The sequence below is a fragment of the Macrobrachium rosenbergii genome, chromosome 59 (assembly GCF_040412425.1).
Source record: "Macrobrachium rosenbergii isolate ZJJX-2024 chromosome 59, ASM4041242v1, whole genome shotgun sequence".
NCBI classification, from domain to species: Eukaryota; Metazoa; Arthropoda; class Malacostraca; order Decapoda; family Palaemonidae; genus Macrobrachium; species Macrobrachium rosenbergii.
The window spans coordinates 1,905,806-1,926,203 of NC_089799.1; the positions used below are offsets into that span (position 1 = coordinate 1,905,806).

The 20,398-nt window shown below is 39.8% G+C and overlaps 1 protein-coding gene across 4 annotated transcripts in view; it reads left to right on the forward strand.

Annotated features, from left to right (window-relative positions):
- LOC136837462 (endoplasmic reticulum membrane-associated RNA degradation protein-like) overlaps nt 1–20,398 on the forward strand; it is a 334,200-nt gene that overhangs the window by 136,788 nt on the left and 177,014 nt on the right. The gene's annotated exons all lie outside the window — the stretch shown is intronic.

Below are 20,398 nucleotides of genomic sequence, written 5' to 3' on the forward strand. Positions count from 1 at the left end.
CCCGTGTGGGAAAAATTTTTCCGCTTATACAACCAGAGTAATCCGCTTATGGTTTGTTAAGAAGATAAAGTTTTCTTAGGCTTACCCAAAATTCCCTGGGAACGGCGTGAACAACCACGTGGTCACAACGGACCTTTTAAGCAAAGCAAAAGATAACCCCAAATAAACAGAGAGAGAGAGAGAGAGAGAGAGAGAGAGAGAGAGAGAGAGAGAGAGAGAAAACGGTTCCTTACGCTTATGAATGAAATAGTGGGAAATGCTCTAAAATGAAATAAAATTTATCACGGGTGGTGCTATGCTGAGGAGTGTTTACAAATAAAATATGAAGCAAATAAATTTTATGCTTTCTGAGGTTTTTTACTCTACCATGTTTTCCTAACGGATTCCTAACCTCTGCGAGAGAGAGAGAGAGAGAGAGAGAGAGAGAGAGAGAGAGAGAGAGAGAGAGAGAGAGAGAGAGAGAGAGAGATTAATTTCTCTGAATACCAGCGATACAAAATTTGCTGATTGACCTACTTGGGATTTGATGCATGTGCCTAGCTATTTCAAGATGACAAAATTGCCTGGTTAACACAAATAGGAAATACACGGACTATTTCCTTTTTATTTTCAACGCTTTTTAATTCCTAGCTTGCCTATGTGAAAACACGCAAGCCCTCATGCAGGGGCAATCAAAACTTGTGTAACAGATACTGACTCTATCTTCTCGATGAATGAATTTCATGCACTTTTCTAACATTTCCCTATTTCTATGTTCAGTCACAATTTCATTTCCTATCCTAACATAAAATGAAAATACTCACGGTGTGGAACTCGACTGTGCGCTTGTGGAATTTACGCAAAAGGTTCGTTTCTTTTGACTCGCACCCAGCTAGCTTCGCTAGTCGCTGATACGGCAAGTTGCAAGGGGACAAGGATTTATTCTGCAACGTGGTAAATACGAGATCTAAGACAATAGGTCGCCATTTTTATGATTTGACCTGGGGAAATGCTTACTATGAGCCAGTTATAGACTCTAAATGAATGATTTCGTTACTTACCTCTATTTTGGCTTTAACTCTGTCTGCTATGGGTCCAGGAAATCATAAAAAAAACAAGGAAAAATGGGGGATTCTATCTGAGCTGAGGGCTCTCTACTCACAAGGTATTTGTAAGTAAACACGTTAGGGTAAGTTTAAAATTACGTGTATTTACATGAAAGGAATATCAGAAGATGAAATGGACTAATCAGGCATGCAAGGCCTGAGAGGTTAATTATAACTGGGAGAACTTGAAATTACATCCGTCAGTGTGACGACTGACGAGGCTGACACAAGGCACAGTCAAGAGAGATTTCCACTGCTACTGTAAGAGGATGCAAGAGAGCAGGTAGACATTGACTGCTAGTTTATTAAGGGAGCAGGCCGCTTATAAAGCGGTGTGCGGACGTCAGTACAAAGACATACAAGGACATACAGGTGACCCGAGGTCAATTGTTCTCAATGTGAAACAGGACAGGTAAATACAGATAACGTGACAAATAAAAATTAATAGATTAGACACAATAATGCTCTGACACATGTACAATACAAAAGGGCACAAAAGAGTAAGTAACAAAAGTAACAAATGCATATTTACATGGCTAGGTACCCCGACCTAAGGTTACGGGAAAAGGCACCGTAGAAAACGGGAGGTTCACTAGAGAAAACCGGTTGAGCGCGGACTTTACACTACCAGACCCTCTGTAAAAGAGAGGTTCATGAATTAAAAGCCAGTAAGGACGCAATAAAATATACATAGGACAAGGCAGGCACAGAGGGTGCCACGAAGCCTGGAACAAACGATTTATGTAATTATTCAAACACAGGCATTTGTGTAACACTGGCCTAATAAGGCAAGGTGGATATGAGAATACTGGCACGTAGAAATGGAAGTAATTCAAGAAATGGAACAGTGTGACAGACATGGAAGAACTTTTGCAACAGATCACTTTACCGTAATGGAGAGGTGGCTTCAGCGAGAAATTGCAACGGAGGAAAGGATGGTTTTTCACTATTAAAAATACTGAGGGTCCCTACAAGATGAGGACCACGTGTTGCTAGCGATGTTTCTCCCCCACGCATCTTACAGTGTCTCTCACATCCGGGAGTTCGTCTCTCGTTGTTTCCTCGGTCTGTCCCTTATATAATGTTGGTCAAGGGCAGGAGGATACCTCCAGGTAGAGGGGGTTTGGCTTTCTGCTATGACTTAACTGCCAGGTGCAATGCCCATCTGTCCTTTTTCTTAATCTTCTCGGCTCGGTCGTGTCTGTAAACAAAATACCCCCCCCCCCACGTCAGATGTTCCAGAAGAGAAAGTCAAAAGACGATTAAAATATTAAGATTAAGGGAGGGGCCTAATTCTTTTGCCCTTCCCTGTCAGGCAGTGATCAAAATGCACGGTTGTATTTCAAGCATTAAATGAAGCATTTGTGGATGGGATTCTTGGGAAATTATAATAATATGCATAAAAATTCTCTCATCTCAGTAAAAGAGAAAGAGAGAGAGAACTGAGAAAGGAAGGGAGAAAGAGAGAGAGAGAGAGAATTATTATTTTTATTATTTAACATTATTTAATCTTATTAAACTTAACATTAATATTTGAAAATTAGTAATGTAAATTATCATTTTTTCATAAAATGTATATGTAGGTATGGTACAGTATTTAGTCATAAAAATAATAAGAAAATACAGAATATTGCTCTACGAAAAAAATCCATAAATAATTTATAGATAGGTTCCACAGAAAATTCTGCAAATTGCTGAGTCTGCAAATTGTGAGAACACGAATTGGGGGGGTTTACTGTATACATTGCTACCACTCCTCCTATCAACAAGTCCCATTCATTCTCTCTATCAGTCAACATTTGTAACATTTCACTCGGAGTCCTTATAGTTCATTCAGCCAATCCATTTGCACTCAGCATGTATGGAGTTGTTACTACACGCTTGATATCCCACTCTCTCAACATTTGCTCAAATGGTCTACCAACAAACTCTGGTCCATTATTACTCAACATTCTTACTGGCTTCCTCACACATGCTGGCAACAAGACCATACTGACCACTCTTGCAACATTCTCACTAGTCTTGTTTCTCACAGCTGCACAACTCACAAACTTACTCTTATGATCTACAATAACAACCACTCCTACATTTCCATTTACAGTTACTGGCAAAGTTACACAATCAATTGCCACTAACTCAAATGGTCTTTCATACTCAACTCCAAAACAGGTGGGCTAGCATAGACTCTGATATTTTCCCTTCTGAAATTATTCACCTGTAACAGCCACATCTGTACAAATCTTCCTCAAATATGGGAAAAACATTTGCTCTTTTATACAGTCGATTAACTTAAACTTCCTCATAAGTCCTTATTTCTCATAGACTAACATACACATCCCCACTGCTCCACTCATTGAGAACACTGGAACGTGCATCAACTCTTCCATCTTCTCTCTTGCAAAATACACCACTCCTTCACACAACACAAATCTCTCAGCAAACCATATCCATTTACTCAACAACAGAGACCATCTTCTCCCAGGTGCTCCCTCTCTAATACATCTCTTCAACTCAAACTCATCACTATCAAACACTTCCACTGCATCTCCGCAACATCCTCTGTTGTTAGCAATTCATTCTTGCTCTTATCCAATTCCACTATATCCTCCTCCTTACTCAGATTCCTATCAATCATTCCCACAAACCTGGCCATATTTACCGCCTCACTTTGAATTTTCTCTATTACTGTGCAACCTCATCTTTCAACAGAACTCCTTTCCCAATATCCAGTACAAATCCATTCTTCTGCAAGAAATCTATCCCAAACAGGAAACATCATGGTATTTGCTCATCTCCCAGCACCACAAAACATGCTTCCACCTCAGACTCTCCCAACTATACTTTCAACCTCACTTCCTCCCATCTAACTGACCTCCCTGCTATACCTCTTATTGACACATTCACCACTCTCCTCTTAATGTTCCAATTTATTCTCTCACCATCTCTAATGATACGCGTTTTCACCAACGATATTTGCGCTCCCATGTCAACCAAACCACAATACTATCCTCCACTGATATATGCTCCTTCAATCATTGTATTTCCCCTCTTGTATACACACTGACACTTGTCTCTTCCACCAACCAAACATCCTTCACTTACCTCCTTAATATCATCTCCCACTTCCAACAACTCTATTCTCTCTTCAACATTTTCCTCCTTCTCACACTTCTTTTCATAGCTCTTTTTCTCTAAAACCCAGTTATAGTGTACCCCACCCAAATACTGCAGATGCAGGTCTCACTCACTCTCTTTCACTCCCTCATGCTGATACACCATAGGATTCTCACCCCCAACATGTACGGACACAGTCATCTTATACTTCTTACGCACTGCCATCAAAACCTCCTAAAATGGGGCTACTCCAGGACACATCATAGCTCTCAGACTCTTCTGATACCATTCCACATTTGACACTCCCAAACATCAAGGCCTCTTGTAAACTTCCTCAATCACCTCTGCCCTCAGTTCATTCACACTTCCAGGCACCCACACCTTCAAACCTTCATCCACCAAATCATTCAATCCATACCACACACTTTCAGACATTGAGTCACCACCCCCCTTACTGTCACATGCTACTACTGATCCTCTCGGCAGATACACTGGTTTTTATAACTTTCATTTTATCTTCTTTTCTTTTCCAAGGTAGTCCAGACATCATGTCTGCAATCACATTCCTTTTACCTGGTATATATTCTACCACAAAATCAATGTCACTCTTATCCTCTACTGTTTGCGCAATTCTAGCATCCACTCCCTTCATTTTCTGCAGACACACTTGAGGTTGCTGATCCATACGCACCACAAACCTCATTCCATACAAAAACAGTTGTAACTCTTTCACACAAAACCACAGTGAGCCAATTCTCTCTCAATAGAATATTTTCTCTCTGCGAACTATGCCGAACTAAATGCCTTGCGGACATATGCTATCACTCTATCCCTTTCAGTCTCATTCACCACTTGCTTCTGCATCAAACATCCACCCATCGACACTCCATTCACATCCACATACACTTCTAACTTACTGGCATCTGCACTATAGTCAGGGTAAGCCACCTCCACATCCTTCACCATTTCCTCTTTCAATTTCTCAAATGCTTTCACCATCCTTTCATCCCACCTCACAACTGTGCTCCTTTTACAGCCTATCCATTCTGACAACGGCTTTGCAATCCCCGAATAATATTTCACAAACTTTCTTCCAGACTCGATCAATCTCAAAAATCCACCCAACTCTTGCATGGTCCTGGGTTAAGGGAAATTTCTCACTTTCTCCACAAACTTTTTTGCCTTTCATACCCTAAACTCACTCACCCTATGGCCCAAAAACTCCATCTCTTCCATGAACCACTCACACTTACTCACTTTGACTTTCATCCCATACTTCCTCTACTTCTTCAAAACTGCTTGCACCAATCCCTTGTGCTCTTCTACAGTCTTACTCACCACCAAAACGTCGTCAAGAAACATCAACACATTTTCACAGGGAAGACCACTCAGTACCGCATTCATTGCCCTCTGGAATGCAGCTGGGGCATTAGCCAATCCAGAACTGAGATTGCAGAAGATACTGTTTTTTCATAATCGAGAAAGCAGTTATCAGCCTACAATCTCCCGCCACTGGTATCTGATAATACCCCCTTACCAGATCTATCTTGCCAAACACTTTCATCCCATGCATACTGCACACACAGTCAGACACCACACACATAGGGAATCTTTCTTTCACTGTCACTTCATTTACTCTCTGATAATCAATACACATTCTCAGTCTCCCATCAGGCTTTCTTACCAGCAAAATTGGACTATTCCAAGCACTCTTACTGGGTTCAATTACTCATTTCCTTTCTAATTCCTCAAACTGCTCTTCAATCTCTCGCATTACCAGAGCTGGGAAATGTCAGGGTCTCTGATATATCAGTGTGTCGTCTGTCAGCCAAATACAGAACTCCGGCAACCTAGCTGTCCCAAAGTCCTCCTCATCTTGACTCGGCACACCCTTTTCCCACAACAGCTCATACACCTGCTCTCTCTTTCACACTCAACTTCTCATTCAATCTCACCTTTTCCCTAAACTTTTCTTTACTCCACTCTTCTGACTTTTCCCCTTTTGCCATCACATCATATCCCTTAACATTTTTATCATTGCTCAAATCTACCACACTTCTTAAGCTTCCCAGTCTATCACCCAGATGTATGCCTCTCCACGTGTTCATTTTCACATCCCCACATGCCTGTACACCCGCCTTTGGGTCCTTTACATCCACAATTCCGTCATGCACGTGTGACCCGCTTTATCTCATAACACACAGAGCTACCATCCAACATGAATATTTCACCCAAACTTGCTGCGCCGACTCCAGCATTGGTTCTCTACCCTACTTTCACACCTCACACAGTCCCCAAATCTCATGGCAATTGTACATCCTCCATTGCATACACCTTCACTCCAGAAACCATCTTGAAACTTACTTGCCCATCTTCCTCCACATACAACTTCACGCTTGTTTCACTCCTCATTTGTATCTCTATCATTTCTTGTTCTGGGTACAGTACACTTTTATCCTGTTTTCCTTCAAAAATGTGTATCCCAGCAACATATCATACCTCTCATTTACTCCATCCACAACGTAAAAATCATCCTCCTCCAACCTTATTCCTGCAGCCGTAACCAACTCAACAAACCTCATGTACACCTTTACTTCCTGTTACGTATCCAGCACATTCCTCCCTCCATGCTACATTTTCTTTTATTTTCTCATAGCCGTTTCTGAAGACCACATTTCTGCTACAAACAGTATCAGTCAGCACTTTCAATAACACTCCACCACATTCTACCCTAACATACAAACAACAATCTACTCGTTCCCCAAAATAGACATTCCCACTTACAAACCCAACTCTCACATGCAACATATCTATCCCTTCCATACCAGAGGGCTCACCACTGCAAACCCCCTCCACACTTAATTTCCCTGGGCTTGGGGTTTGGTACAGCAGTCTTCTTCACATGACCCTCCATTCCACATCCTTCACACTTACAGTCAACCCCTGGTATTCGTGGGGGATGTGTACCTCAATCCCCCACGAATAGCTAAAATCCGTGAATACTTGAAACCCTTATAAGAATGCTTATAACTGCCTATTTTGATAGTTCAGACACCAAAAAACTCACCAATAATGCTTATACCTGAGTATTTTAATAATTTTATCACAAAAAACACATTTAGTCATGAAAATACTGTAATTAGTGAATATTTCTCTAAGAAAAATACTGCAAATAGGCAAGTTTCCCGTGAGTATGTGTACATACGTTCCACAGAAAAATCCACTAATAGGTGAAGCTGCGAATCCAGAACCACAAATAGGTGGGGGTCCACTGTACTCAGAGGGTTCTTACATGTCCCGGCAAAATGCCCACTCATTCCACAGTTTCAACAACGACTTCCACTTACTCCTACTCTCCTCCCATTCTGGCAGTCTCTCATTCGATGCCCCACCTTTTCTGCAGCTGAAACATTTCATCTCTTTCGCTTGCGGGCAATTCACCAACATATGCCCTCTCTTTCCACAGTTGAAACAAATATTGGCCCATCCACAATCCACTTACACATGTCCAGTCCTTCTACACCTGTAACACTCCTTATCACTACTACTCATTCCCATCTGACTTCCCTTCACATTCCCATTTACTCTACTCACACTCCCACTCCTACACCTCTCTCAGCTTCTGCTCCAGTTCCTTTTCTCATTATTCCCCACATTCACTTATATATTCTTCCTCTTTCCACCCAGTCTCTCCTACACTCCTCCAACAAGGCTCACATCACATCTATCTCCTCACTCACCACCTGCCATGATCATAGTCCATATAGAAAACAAGGAGAATTTGGTTGGTCGCCAGAGATGTGCAAAAATTTATAGTATGCTCTTGGCAGCAAGTTTTAAGGACAAAAAAAGCTCGTTTTAAGCTATCTCGGTGGGTCCTGGGGTCAAATAGGGGTGAGGAAGGGGGAAATTATATCTTTCCAGCAGAACTCCGGCAGCAGATATTTAACCCTTTCTCAGAACAAGATCTGTTTGGGCCAAAACCCAGTAACATCAGTCTCCAGTACCTCCCGGGTTAACCCCATGGAGGAAGTAGATGAACATGAAGTGGATATTGGCACTGAAATGGCCCTGCTGAACCTGGAAGGATCAGAGGGACAAATTTCAACTAACCATGGGAGAAACCTTCCAGAAGGAATTCTATCCCCCATGCAGCTATCAGATGCTGAAGAGGATCTTTGTCCCAAATTGGGATGCTGTACTAGAATCCACCTAACTCCAACTGAAGTGACTTCATTTCCAGAGGGTCATAGTACCTTACCCAGGACTTCTGCCACTTGGTTAACAGGCAGTTACAGTTGCTCAAGCTCAGTCAGATTGTGCAAGCTCCCCCAAAGAGGGATACACAGCTTGCGGCATTTGATCTATTCCGTAAGGAAATTATGAGTAACATCTAAGATGTCCTTGCTGCAGAATAGCAATATATAAGGGATATGAAGCATGATTCCAAAAAGGAAATTAAGTCAGTTATGTACGCCCTAAAGTGTAAAAGTACTGCATTTTGTAACCAAAAAGTGAGAGTGGATACAAATGCTGCCCAAACAAGGTCTAATGTTAGAATTCTGACTGGAAACAACAGAATGGCCAGTTCAGAATACCTTCAGATTAAAACATAATAGGGGCTCCAATACTCATCCCTGATGATATTGATAATCCTTGGCGGGACACCTCAATGTGCATTTTCTCCCCCAATGTTATCTAATTAATGAGAGAAAAATTATGATCGAAGTTGTACATGTAGAATTTAGAGACAGAATGGCGCCTGGTACCACCTTCACAAGACATGGAGAAACCACTAAAAGAAATGGTTCTCTTACATGTGCATATAGCATTAAAAGCTATAGAAGACACCTTACCAGGTCAGTGGAAAATGGACTTATACTTCCGTTTTGAATAAAGCCCACATTGCTATGTGGCTGTTTTGAATAAGACCCACATTGCTCACCAAGTAGCCCCTGCCTTCTGTCCCTTCACTTTCAAAATAATTAATCATGTGAAGGCAGATTTTCAGAATTTTGTGGTGACTAGAAAATGAGAGACAATGGCAGAATTAAAACCATTTGCCACGGTCATCCCAGTTTCGGAAAATTCCACCAAAGAATGGGCAATGCTACAACTCCCTTTTGAAAGGAAAAGCTCCCTTTAGGTATAGCTATGCAGCAGTTTGGGACCCCTGTGAGAAGAATCTCAAGAGGGGAAAACCTTGGCAGAATTTCATGCTAGGACCCACCTCCTTAGTATTATAACCAATACCGCCTTGCTGGAAGTTGCCAACAAAAGGCTTCCAGAAGATTCCAGAACAATTTTTGCTGTTGTGGCCAAAAGCCTAATGAGAACCCTATGGGAAGCACTCTACGACTTTCTAGAGTGGCGCATGAATGGAAACACTGGAAGTCTCCAACAAGTCACTTCCCAGTGTAACTTCATTATTATATTCCAACCCCCTTCTGTAAGGACCTGTTTGAGGAGACTGTTGTGGCTCAACTTAACAGAATTGTACAGTGTACGCTCTTTGCTCTTCTGGGAAAAGGGGAATTCAGGAAACAAAAAACCTGAAACTTCCCTTTACCCAACCCAAAAAGGCTCGCTATGATGAAAAATCCTATAAGCCTTCAGTCACCCCAAAAGTTTTCCTCAAAGAGAGGTAGGTGGTCAGAAAGGACAACTCTCTACAAAGGGACAACAACAACAGCAAGGAAATTCTTTTCACAAGGTCCAAAGACCTTTTTATAGGGGAAAAGGAAAAGCAGCACCTGGAATGCCTATCAAGGGCAAAGGCAGAGGAAGAGGTGGATACCAATTACATTAACACTGAATGCTCCAACACAAATTACTAAAGGTGATCGCACAATGGAAGAGAAATTAGATCAGACGGAGAAATAACAGGAATCGTGACTGACTAAGAAACCTTATTCCGGTACATTACCTTCGTCAAGATGACAGTGTCCTCGTTCAATAGGGTGCCGATGATGAAGGAGGTAATTACGGGGGGATGCCACTACAAAAGTATGCTGGTTCAAACCTCAGGGTCGAACACGAGGAGGGTTCGAGGGTCAGACAAGGGTAAGGACATCTGTCCTCGGTGGTGTTCTGAAAACTTCTGTCTCTCGATTGCCATTGCATTGTCTGTTAATAACCTTGGAGATTACGCCTCGGCATCCAGGTAGATGGCGCAAAAGGTCAATCTTCATCACGTTTTCTATATAGACCACATGGCATCCAGTTAAACCTCGTGGAGAGTTTGCCATGGCAGGTGTCGTCAACTTTCTCTTTGTTTGGCTCCTCCTTTGCCCGTTGTCTGACACCGCCAAGATGGAATGAAGGTCACCTGGAAACAAGGCCTTAGGCAATCATTTGAAAAGAGAGAAGGGTTAAAGACTTAACCATTTTGGGAATGAAGGAGAGAGTTTATGAAGGTGCGAGTGGAAACCCACAGTTCTAGTAATTAAAACAGTTGAAATGAATTTTATTTCTTTCTCAGTTACGTTACGGATATAAAAACAGGTGAGGTTGCTTGGAAAGAAGTTCCATCCATTGCAATATATATATATATATATATATATATATATATATATATATATATATATATATATATATATATATATCTAATTACACAAATATGACAGATAGAAAATATTTCATACTACCACACTGAGTTTTTTTTATACATTACAGTCATTCCTACATTTGCCTGAATTTCACAAAAACAAAATCTGGAACATGCTATTGAATGTATTCTACATCTGCATATATTTATTCTTGAACAAGTCTTGCAATTACAAGGGAGAGGAAAATCAGGTAGCTGTTGTAGAATGATTCGAGGAGTCCAGCCTGCCTCTTTTTCTACATATCCAAAATGAGTTGGGTTTTGAAAGCATTCTTTTTCATCTAATATTCTGTACCATCTATTGGCTTGAAAATAAGCTCTTGTGATGTGTAGCTCAAGAGAAGAGGAAGTTGGTGGAAGCTTTGTAAAATCCAAATTTTTCATGCGATGGTATTTTAAAGGTGCGGAGGTCATCCATTTTCTTGAATTCTTTTGCCAAGACTCTTGTTAAGTACTCTTCAGCATTTTGTATTATCATATCTGACAATTCCACTCTTCCAAAGTCTTTGAAAAGGTAAGCATAGTCTTCAGCCCTCGCAAGAGCCGCGTGCTTCGTTCCGACTTTACTTGTAGTGTCACAATCACTTAGTGAATGAATGGCAGGTAAAGTTTCAATAATTTGCTTTACTACTATTTCACATATGTTATGCACTGGAATGTATCTTGTTTTTTGTTCTTTTTCAGAAAGGGTCCAAAGACTTTTTAAGCCATTTCCTTTGAAAACTCTGTGATAATAGTGAACAGGACACGCAAGACATCTGTGTCTGATGATGCTATCAGCAGATTTTCTACACGAGTAACATGTAACTGCATGACTAACATGAATGAACAGTCTTTCATCTGCTTCCTCAAGGGCAGAACTTAACTGAGGCACTTTGGTTATTTGGCAATTCTGTAATTTGATTGCTTTTTCCTCAACCATATCACTCAAATACGTAGTTATTGTATGCAGTCTATCTTTATGCTGTATGATGTAGACTTTGAAGAATTTCTGAATTTGATTTTTATTACGGATTGATGCCCAAAAAGTATCCATGTCTTTAGGCAAGGCTGTCATATTGCTTGAAAAATAGTCATATCAATAGGATCTGTTTTCATAGGCATGAGCCTTTCCTCAGCTTTAATACTGTTCTCATAATGCATGTCAAATATTATGTCAATTCTGTCCGCATTCCTTGACAATGACAGAATTCTATTTAAAATAAATTCAGCAAATTCACCAAAGTTTTCACAGATTTTGTAGCAGCTGCAGCAGTCGTATGGGCATGGAACATAAAATCAAAGACTAAGCAAGCGGTGGATGGAGGACTGTGGATGGGTTGATCTTGCATATCTGTCAAATATTTTTCTAGCTCATGGACCAGTTCAGATTTGTTGGTTTTCAGTATTGTGCCATCTCTTGTCAAAAGGAAAGATGTACCTGTTAGTTCATATGATAAAAGAGTGTATCAACAGAATAATTACGATCTCTAGCTATTTCAATTATTCTTTAAGTATTAGATGTTTCTTTTGCTACATCATTACTTTTTACATTAGTTTTAGAATTAAAACCCTTCTTTCTAGTCAACGGATGAAGGAGTTGTTTTGACTTCTGTATAAAAACTTGGTCACGGAATTCATTGTTTTGTTTTCGTCCCTCAGTGATGCATTCCATTTTAAAATTCGTTTCTTCCATTGGTAAATGCTTTACTGTTGCAAAGTTGATAACTAGGTCATGCTCTACTGAAGAGAAAGGGTTATGCTTGCTTATAATGAAATTCATAACTTTCATGATACACTGGTTATCTTTTTTTTTTTTAGTCACAGTGTCCGAAAATGCATGATGTAGGTCATACTCATCATTTTCAATAATTCCAGAAATTCTAATGTGAAACATGTTGAGTGAATGTGTAGGCTATCATGCTTGATTACATCATGAAGGGCCACAGCCTCTTTCCTTCCAGTTAAGCCTCCTTGTCCTCTTGCTGGCTTGTTATAGCACATCTCTAAACCTTGATCCATGCCTACACTGCTAACATTCCTCTCTCTATGTTGAACTACGAAACCCCTTCTAGCAAAAGAATGAAAGACACTGGGATGTTTTTCTTCAAGTTTCAACCAATCTTCATAGTAAACAGAGCCCCGTCTTGCATAATTTACCTTTCCATAGTAAAAGAATAATGGCAGTGCTCTCTGAAAAGCAGATATATGAAGCTTCCAGTTTCCTTCTATGTCGGCACTTATGATATCTCTCAGTACTGGGACGAGTTCATATAAAAAAGTGTTCCAATAACAAAAGACTTTAGACTTCTCTGCCCCTTTCCTCAGAAACATCATAAAGTCTGTACGAAAATCTTGCAACAGATGGTGTGCATCTTTTACTTTCTTGCACTGTACTGTCCTTTTCTACACACAAATCTTCAAGCTTCTTAAGCTGTGTAAAGAGTGACTGCTATTTTTCATATTCTATGTTGGCAAAAAACTCACAAAGTTGTATTCGTCGTGTAGCTTTTACACTCTTCATTGGGAAGTCGGTAGAGCTGTGGACTAGCACTCGCTAGGCCCGAGTTCGAATCTCCGGCCGGCTGATGAAGTGTTAGAGGAATTTATTTCTGGTGATAGAAATTTCTCGCTATAATGTGGTTCGGATTCCACAATAAGCTGTAGGTCCCGTTGCTAAGTAACCAATTGGTTCTTAGCCACGTAAGATAAGTCTAAGCCTTCTGGCCAGCCCTAGGAGAGCTGTTAATCAGCTCAGTGGTCTGGTAAAACTAAGATATGCTTACTTTTTATATTCGCTGTATAGCTTCTGCAATTATAGCCGTACCTCGAGCTCCTCTTGAATAGTGATTGCCTTTTAGTACATTCTCGACCACGTACTTCAGTTTCCATCAGTGCTTCTGCAATGCCGCTGTCCTCCAGGTATTGTCCTAAGCAGTTTATAATTATTTTTGTGGTGTGAAAGGAGCATAAACCAAGAAAATATTTTCAGATTGAGAGGGAAACAACAACTGAAGCTCCTTAGCAATGTGATAAACACCTTCATCACTCCATGGAGACCCATAATTCTGATTCACTTGCTTCATTGCATCTTGGAAGTTTACCATAGTTGTGTAAATAGAGGACTGGCTGGTTGCAGGATATGGAAGAACTGGAACACTTGCTGAAGTAGTTTTGGGAGGATATTCTCTACTAAAAGCGAATTAAAAGCACGCCATGAAGGTACTGTCACGGCTTCTGAAAAACTGCCACTTTGCAAGTTATAAGATGATAAAAATCATGCCATTAACCAAATGAAATCCATATTGGCTGCCCCCATAGACGCTATTGATGTATCTGTGTCATTAAATGGTACAAAATCAGAATTAATAACTCCTCTACCTTTAGGTCTGATAAATGGTACAAGTTCTTGACGTTTCAAGATATCATTTAGTTTTTTCTGGCGCTTGCCTGTAAAACAGACATTCGAGTCGATGTGTATGCTTTTTCTCTCTGGCTCATCCTGAAACAGAACTAGAACTGTATCATGTGACCCTCCAATGCCAGACTCTGTAGCCTTTTCATGACCAGAGTTGTCCATGGAGGCAAAAATTGGCTTATTACGATCAGATTGTGGGGATATTGGAACCCTCTTATTTTCTGTGTAACTGATCCTGCTGTAAACGAATGATTCACTCTTTGAAGTATTACGATCTCGCCTCTCGAGATCGACAGGTTCTTTACTGAAACAAGCAGTTGGGCTGAAATGATTGACGAGAGGTCACAAACAAAGGAGAGAGGAGCAGAACAAATACAAAGAAATTACCTTAAAATTAATTTATTTACAAATTATATACATAATGTACAATTGAATCAGGTTCAGAAACTAAACAGCACAAATAAATGATTCAGTGATATAAAAGCCCAGTAAACAAACTGAAAATAAATTAATAAACAACACTTGGGCAATAACCAGGCAGCATAAACATAGCATGAACAGACAGCATGACAAATACAGAGGCAGCAAAAAAAAATAATGAAACAATACACAAGCACCATAAATACACAGGCAGCATAATAATAATGAAACAAATACACGAGCAGCATAATAAATACACAGGCAGCGTACTATCATAGCTAATGCAAACTCCAACGTGATTCAGTGAGGTGATCAAAGGTTTGGATTTACAAGTTTCATGTATTGCTTGAACACTACAAATATGGAATGGCGTTTTCTTCGCCCCGTTATGGAAAATATAATAAAATATCTGGAAAAGCGTGCCTCCCTTCTTTTTCACATGTCTTATTCGTGATAATTACATTATTGACTTAAAAAAGGTGTCCCAAACTTTAGGCCGGTTATTGTCCAAGTGTGAGAGACTGTATTCCAGATCATGCTCATCACAAAATTTATCCTCTAGATGGAAATCATAATTTTCAAGCTCATTTGCAAGTTGTTTTGTCCCTTCTGTTAAGGTGTTTGATGTCCATATTTTCTTAACAGCCTGTGAAACACTTGTCTTACAAGAAAATACCAGTTGGGATTTTGAGCGCTCTTTTGGACTTGGAAATGCAATGCTGTCTCCGAAATGGATGATCAAAAGAGTTTTAACCTGCCTGTTAGAAACTCTGTCCTCAAGTTGATATTCACCATTCATATATAAGGAAAGCTCAGATAACCATATCCATTCTGAGAAAAATCAAGGTTTCCGGAAATCTCTGAAAAGCTTTCTCAACTGTGGTATCGTGAAGAAGTTTTTCATACTCTTCTGTATGTCTTGAGTATTTATTCCATTAGATAAGTGCTCTTACATGCTGAGTGGCAAAGAACATCAGCTGCAAATACACTGTGTCATCCAGAGTAGGCTGCTTGTCCTGGGAAAAACTTCATCCTGAAAGTAATGTTTTGCTAACAGGAATTATTCAGTATGTTCCTTTCATCTATCCTTAATAATCCTACATCACCCTTATACTTTCTATTGCCACAAATAACACGCCAATCACCCTCGTGTTTACGCCTACCCGAGTGCCTCCTGTCACTTTCATTTATTTCTATATCCAGAGTGCTTTCCCCCTTTCTTCTTAGTTCTTTGTGCTTTCAAACAGTATCTCTTAACAGTATCTCTTATAGCACTCCAAATTGTAAAAGAATTCACTTACGTTTTCAAATTTTTCAAATAGTTCATTATCATCATAAGCCTTGGAAGCTTCTGTTAACATAAACTGCGTAATCCAGCTGAACTTGATTTTTTCACCATTTTAGCAGATGGAATAAGTTGCACTCCCTCCATGATATTTTCAAATTCAATACCTCTTCAATTTATCATCGCTACAATCAGTAAAATAGAAGTAAACATCTTCAGCATACACTCTACCAGCAATAGATTGCAAAAATACGACAAGTAAAATAATTTTAAAATGACATAATATCAAGCATAATCTTTTTTTAACAATTTTGAACTCTGTAATTTTTTTTTTTTTCTAAGAGAAGTGTAAGGTGTCAAAGAAACGAGCAGGTAAAAGTTACTGCTACTTTAGGCTATTACAGATCCAGGTAGTTTATATAGCGGCCGACTGACGCCGGCCCGCGAGAGACAATGGAATTGACTGTGACCTGAGGTCGAAACAATAAACAATAATATGCAGTGAACGAGTATAAATTACAACACAAAACATACAGAACTACAATATGGATACAGCCTTGATGCCTGTGAATGGAGAAACATGTGATACACAATGTGTGACATTTGTATAAATACGCATAAAGTAAAAATGGTTAAAAATGCGTGACCTGGCACGTTTTAGGCGTGACTAATTGAGTTTGAAGAAAATGGGAAGTCACCAAAGAAAACATGCTCAGCGGAGACTTAATTAATGGCGCCGCCGAAACACTACGCCGGCGCCAATGTGGTGACTTTACAGAAGCACCTGTTTTTGAGATTCAAATTTCCCCCAAAACAAAACATTTTAGGACATATACTCTCTTTGCATTAAAACAAGTCAAATAGTAAATGGGTTTAGAATTGACAAAACTTGGTGAAAAATGTATTTTTGAACTCTTGTAATTTTTTTCTAGGGGTGCTCGTTTGTGAGGTACAGACAAATTTTCCTTCCAAAGCATAGAAAAAATTATTTTTGGCACACTTTGACTAACATTACAACAAATGATATAAGTAAATGAATTTTAAAATGCAAAAACATGGCGTAAAAATGTATTTTTGAACAACATTGAACTCTTGTAATTTTTTTATGGAAGCCCTCAGTTACGAAATAGAGACAAATTTTGGAACGCAATCGATTTCAGCCCGGCAGCCATTTTTGAAAAAATCTCCCATATCAGAATTGCGCACCCAAGCTAAAAATTATTCCTAGACATCAAAAAAACACTTTGTGAAGAGAACTGCTGTATACACCTCCGTGCAACAATCACCACCTCTGCGGCTTCTAGACTGATAAATTCATTCATGCACACATCATGTGAACTATTTTATCATGAAATTTCACATTTCATTGTGAATAATTATTACTCCTAACACATTTTTGTCAAAGGTGTCTGTCTTTTATACTAACACATTTTTTTTCCCTTAAAATAATAGGCTACCCTCTCGTTTTCTCTCCACAATATAAGAAAAAGGAAGTTGCACCAGCAAAAAATGGATAAAATGAGAGTAATAATGAAAGAAATTCCCCTAAAAATCTACTAAATAGTGTTAAAACAATAGGAATACCGTATTTGCAGTATGTCAAATTTCCAGGTAAGAAGTAGAATTTTCCATCATCATGGCCACGCCTAAAGCACTACCACTCTTGAAACGAAGTAAATTGCTGATTCTTATCAACTCAGCATTCCTTCATGCTCATGACTCAACCCGTACCTTCTCATTCATCTTCATTTAAATGTAATGATAATACTCATAATAAACAGGTTTGAAGTAGGGAAAACCTACTTTTGGTAGCCGCTGTTCATCCTCAAAGGAGTTACTCTTATGGTCCTAGAGGGGCTCCATAAGATAGACCAACCAATTTCAAAGAATTTTCTTCTAGTTGGTCCTGGCCAGTATAGTACACGTTGACACTGATAGAATATAGGACTCAAGACAAGAGGGCTCTTTCTCTTGTCTACAATGACTGCCTAGGTTCTTCCTTGTTGTAACCTGCAGACGTGGCAACTGCACATCGTCCAGTGTCGTGTCAACAACGAGCTCTGCGTCAGACCGACTATCCATTATTCTTTTCAGGTCTATGCAGGAAATTTTTCACCCAAATCCCATGCCTTTTCGTCTGGGAAAGTGGGTGGGTTTGAGGACTCACAGCGGCTAACAAAATTAGGTTTTTCATACCTCAAACCTGTTTTTTTAAAGGGTCTGTTCTGTCCTCAAAGGAGCTTACTGAAGATTTTGACAGGTGATGAAATGGCCAGTCTTAAAACTCAATCTCAACAACCCAGATAAAATTTTTGGTCCAATGTTAAGCCGCAAATCATAAACCACATTCTTTATTCCAGATACCCATATGGTTTGGCAACAAAGAACATGAAACTAAACACGAACTTACAATTGTTAAGATGTAGTTCCAAAGTGACTTACCTAAATATTCTGGGATTGGTCGTGGTATTGTCGCACCTTTCCCAGCAATATCTTACATCAAGAGTACCCCTGGTTTACCACCATAGTGCCTATGGGGTCAGGACTTACTGTACCATCTGCTGATACATGATGTAGTCGAATTTGCTCGAACTCATGGCAAAAATGTTCCTTATGACCACCCTGTACACTCAAAGACTTTTTCGAAAGGAACATTTCCAGTGAAAACACGATGTACATTACTTACCTTTCGAATATCATGCAACTTAGGAATGGAGTGGCGTTTGCCTTTTTAATAAGGGGTTCCAAAATTATTCTCAGCCCATGTAGATGGAGTAGCATGTTGTGATAGGGTGTAGGAAAATCGGACCTTCTGGGATGTTTGCTGTGACCTCTAGGTAACCTTAAATGCCTGAACCAGGCATAAATTTTACTTGACAAATTGAGTTCCCTTTATCAGAACATGAAATTTTCTCTTTAAAGGGTTCTTATTCTTGGCCATGAATGATGGTCCAGGAGACAGTAATAGAGGATGGTTAGCTGCATGAGTAATATAGCATTGTCACCGTATAAGAGAGCTCCTGATGCAAAAGCAGTCAAGAAGATCGCCTTTTGCAGCATACATGTTATAGTTGTGCCGGGCCCAATGAATTGATGGATTGACAGAAGCCTAAGCACTTCATTCAGGGACCCGGGAATGGGAAGCCTTGCAGGAGCAGGATATTGTAATGTAAAAGACCAGAGAAGGGAAATAACAGCTTCTATGGTAGAACCAATTCCCAATCCATAAAGCAAGGGTTCCGACAATGCTGCCTTGTATGCCATAATTACTATAACATCAAGGCACTTGTCTTCAAAATGATATATAAGAAAACATAGAAGTATTTCAACAGAGATCTCAGCTAGCCTCTTACAGTAGCATGGATGTAATCTAACCATATCTTACATACAGATTATTATTGTCAAAGAGATGATGTCTGTAGTTTCGGCACTAGCTACCTAGCAATGTTGGGTGGGTAATTTCCACGGAAGACTAGATTTTAAATTCCACATGTGAAGGCCTTGGCTCAGCAAGGAGGACACGTAGACGACTTTCCTCCTTACTGTCTGGGATATAACAGTGGACGATAATGGAACTGAGTTCTTTGTCCATAGTTGAAGCAATGGGAACCAATGCCTGCATGGCTAATTTGAGACTTAAGTAAGCGGTTTTGTTGAAAGTTACAAGTTTGTTAAAAAAACCTTCAAAATCTGGGACAGTGAAGGAAAAGGTATAACATCCTTCACTTGTCCCAGTCTTGTAGGAATGCATCTCTTGCTATTGCTTGATTGTCCAGGTTTGGAGACACATACACTGGAAGTTGATGGTTCTTGCAAGTGGCAAACAGGTCCACTTCCGGATATGGAGCATGTTGGCAATTAATTGACAGATGTGATTGTCTAACATTCATTCAGGTGACGCTGTTGTATCCCCTGATAAAGGGTCTGCTATTACATTGAAAGACCTTGTGAGGAGAATTGCTGACAAGTGCTGCATGATAGAGGGTCTGTTTTCTAGGAGACAGAAAGACAGCCATTAGCTCCAGAATGTTCATATGACACTTCCTCAGAGTAGGTGACCACCTCCCTGCTACCTGATGGTCCTCCTAATGGCCTCCCCAACCTGCCAAGGAGGTATTTGTGTGTATTATCACTTGTACAGATGGAGGAGTCAGGGCAACCTGTTTTGCCAGAAACCCCTTCCAGGTCCACTGCCAGACCATTGCCCCAACTTTTGACTCCTTTGATAAAGTTTTTCTTGCATGTGATAGTCAGAACTTGTTTACATTTTTTAGTTGCAATCTGAGGATTGGTCTACCACAGATGCAGACTGTAACAGACCAATTATACACTCTAACTGATGTCTTGAAATGCTGGGCTGTGCCAGGAATCTTTTGAGTTCCTTCCTTATTCTGTTTTGCGTATTCATGGCACTTTAAAGACTATGAATTAAATTTAGAAGGAATGGCTAATTTGACTGCTGAATAGAAAGAATTGAATAGTACTGTGTA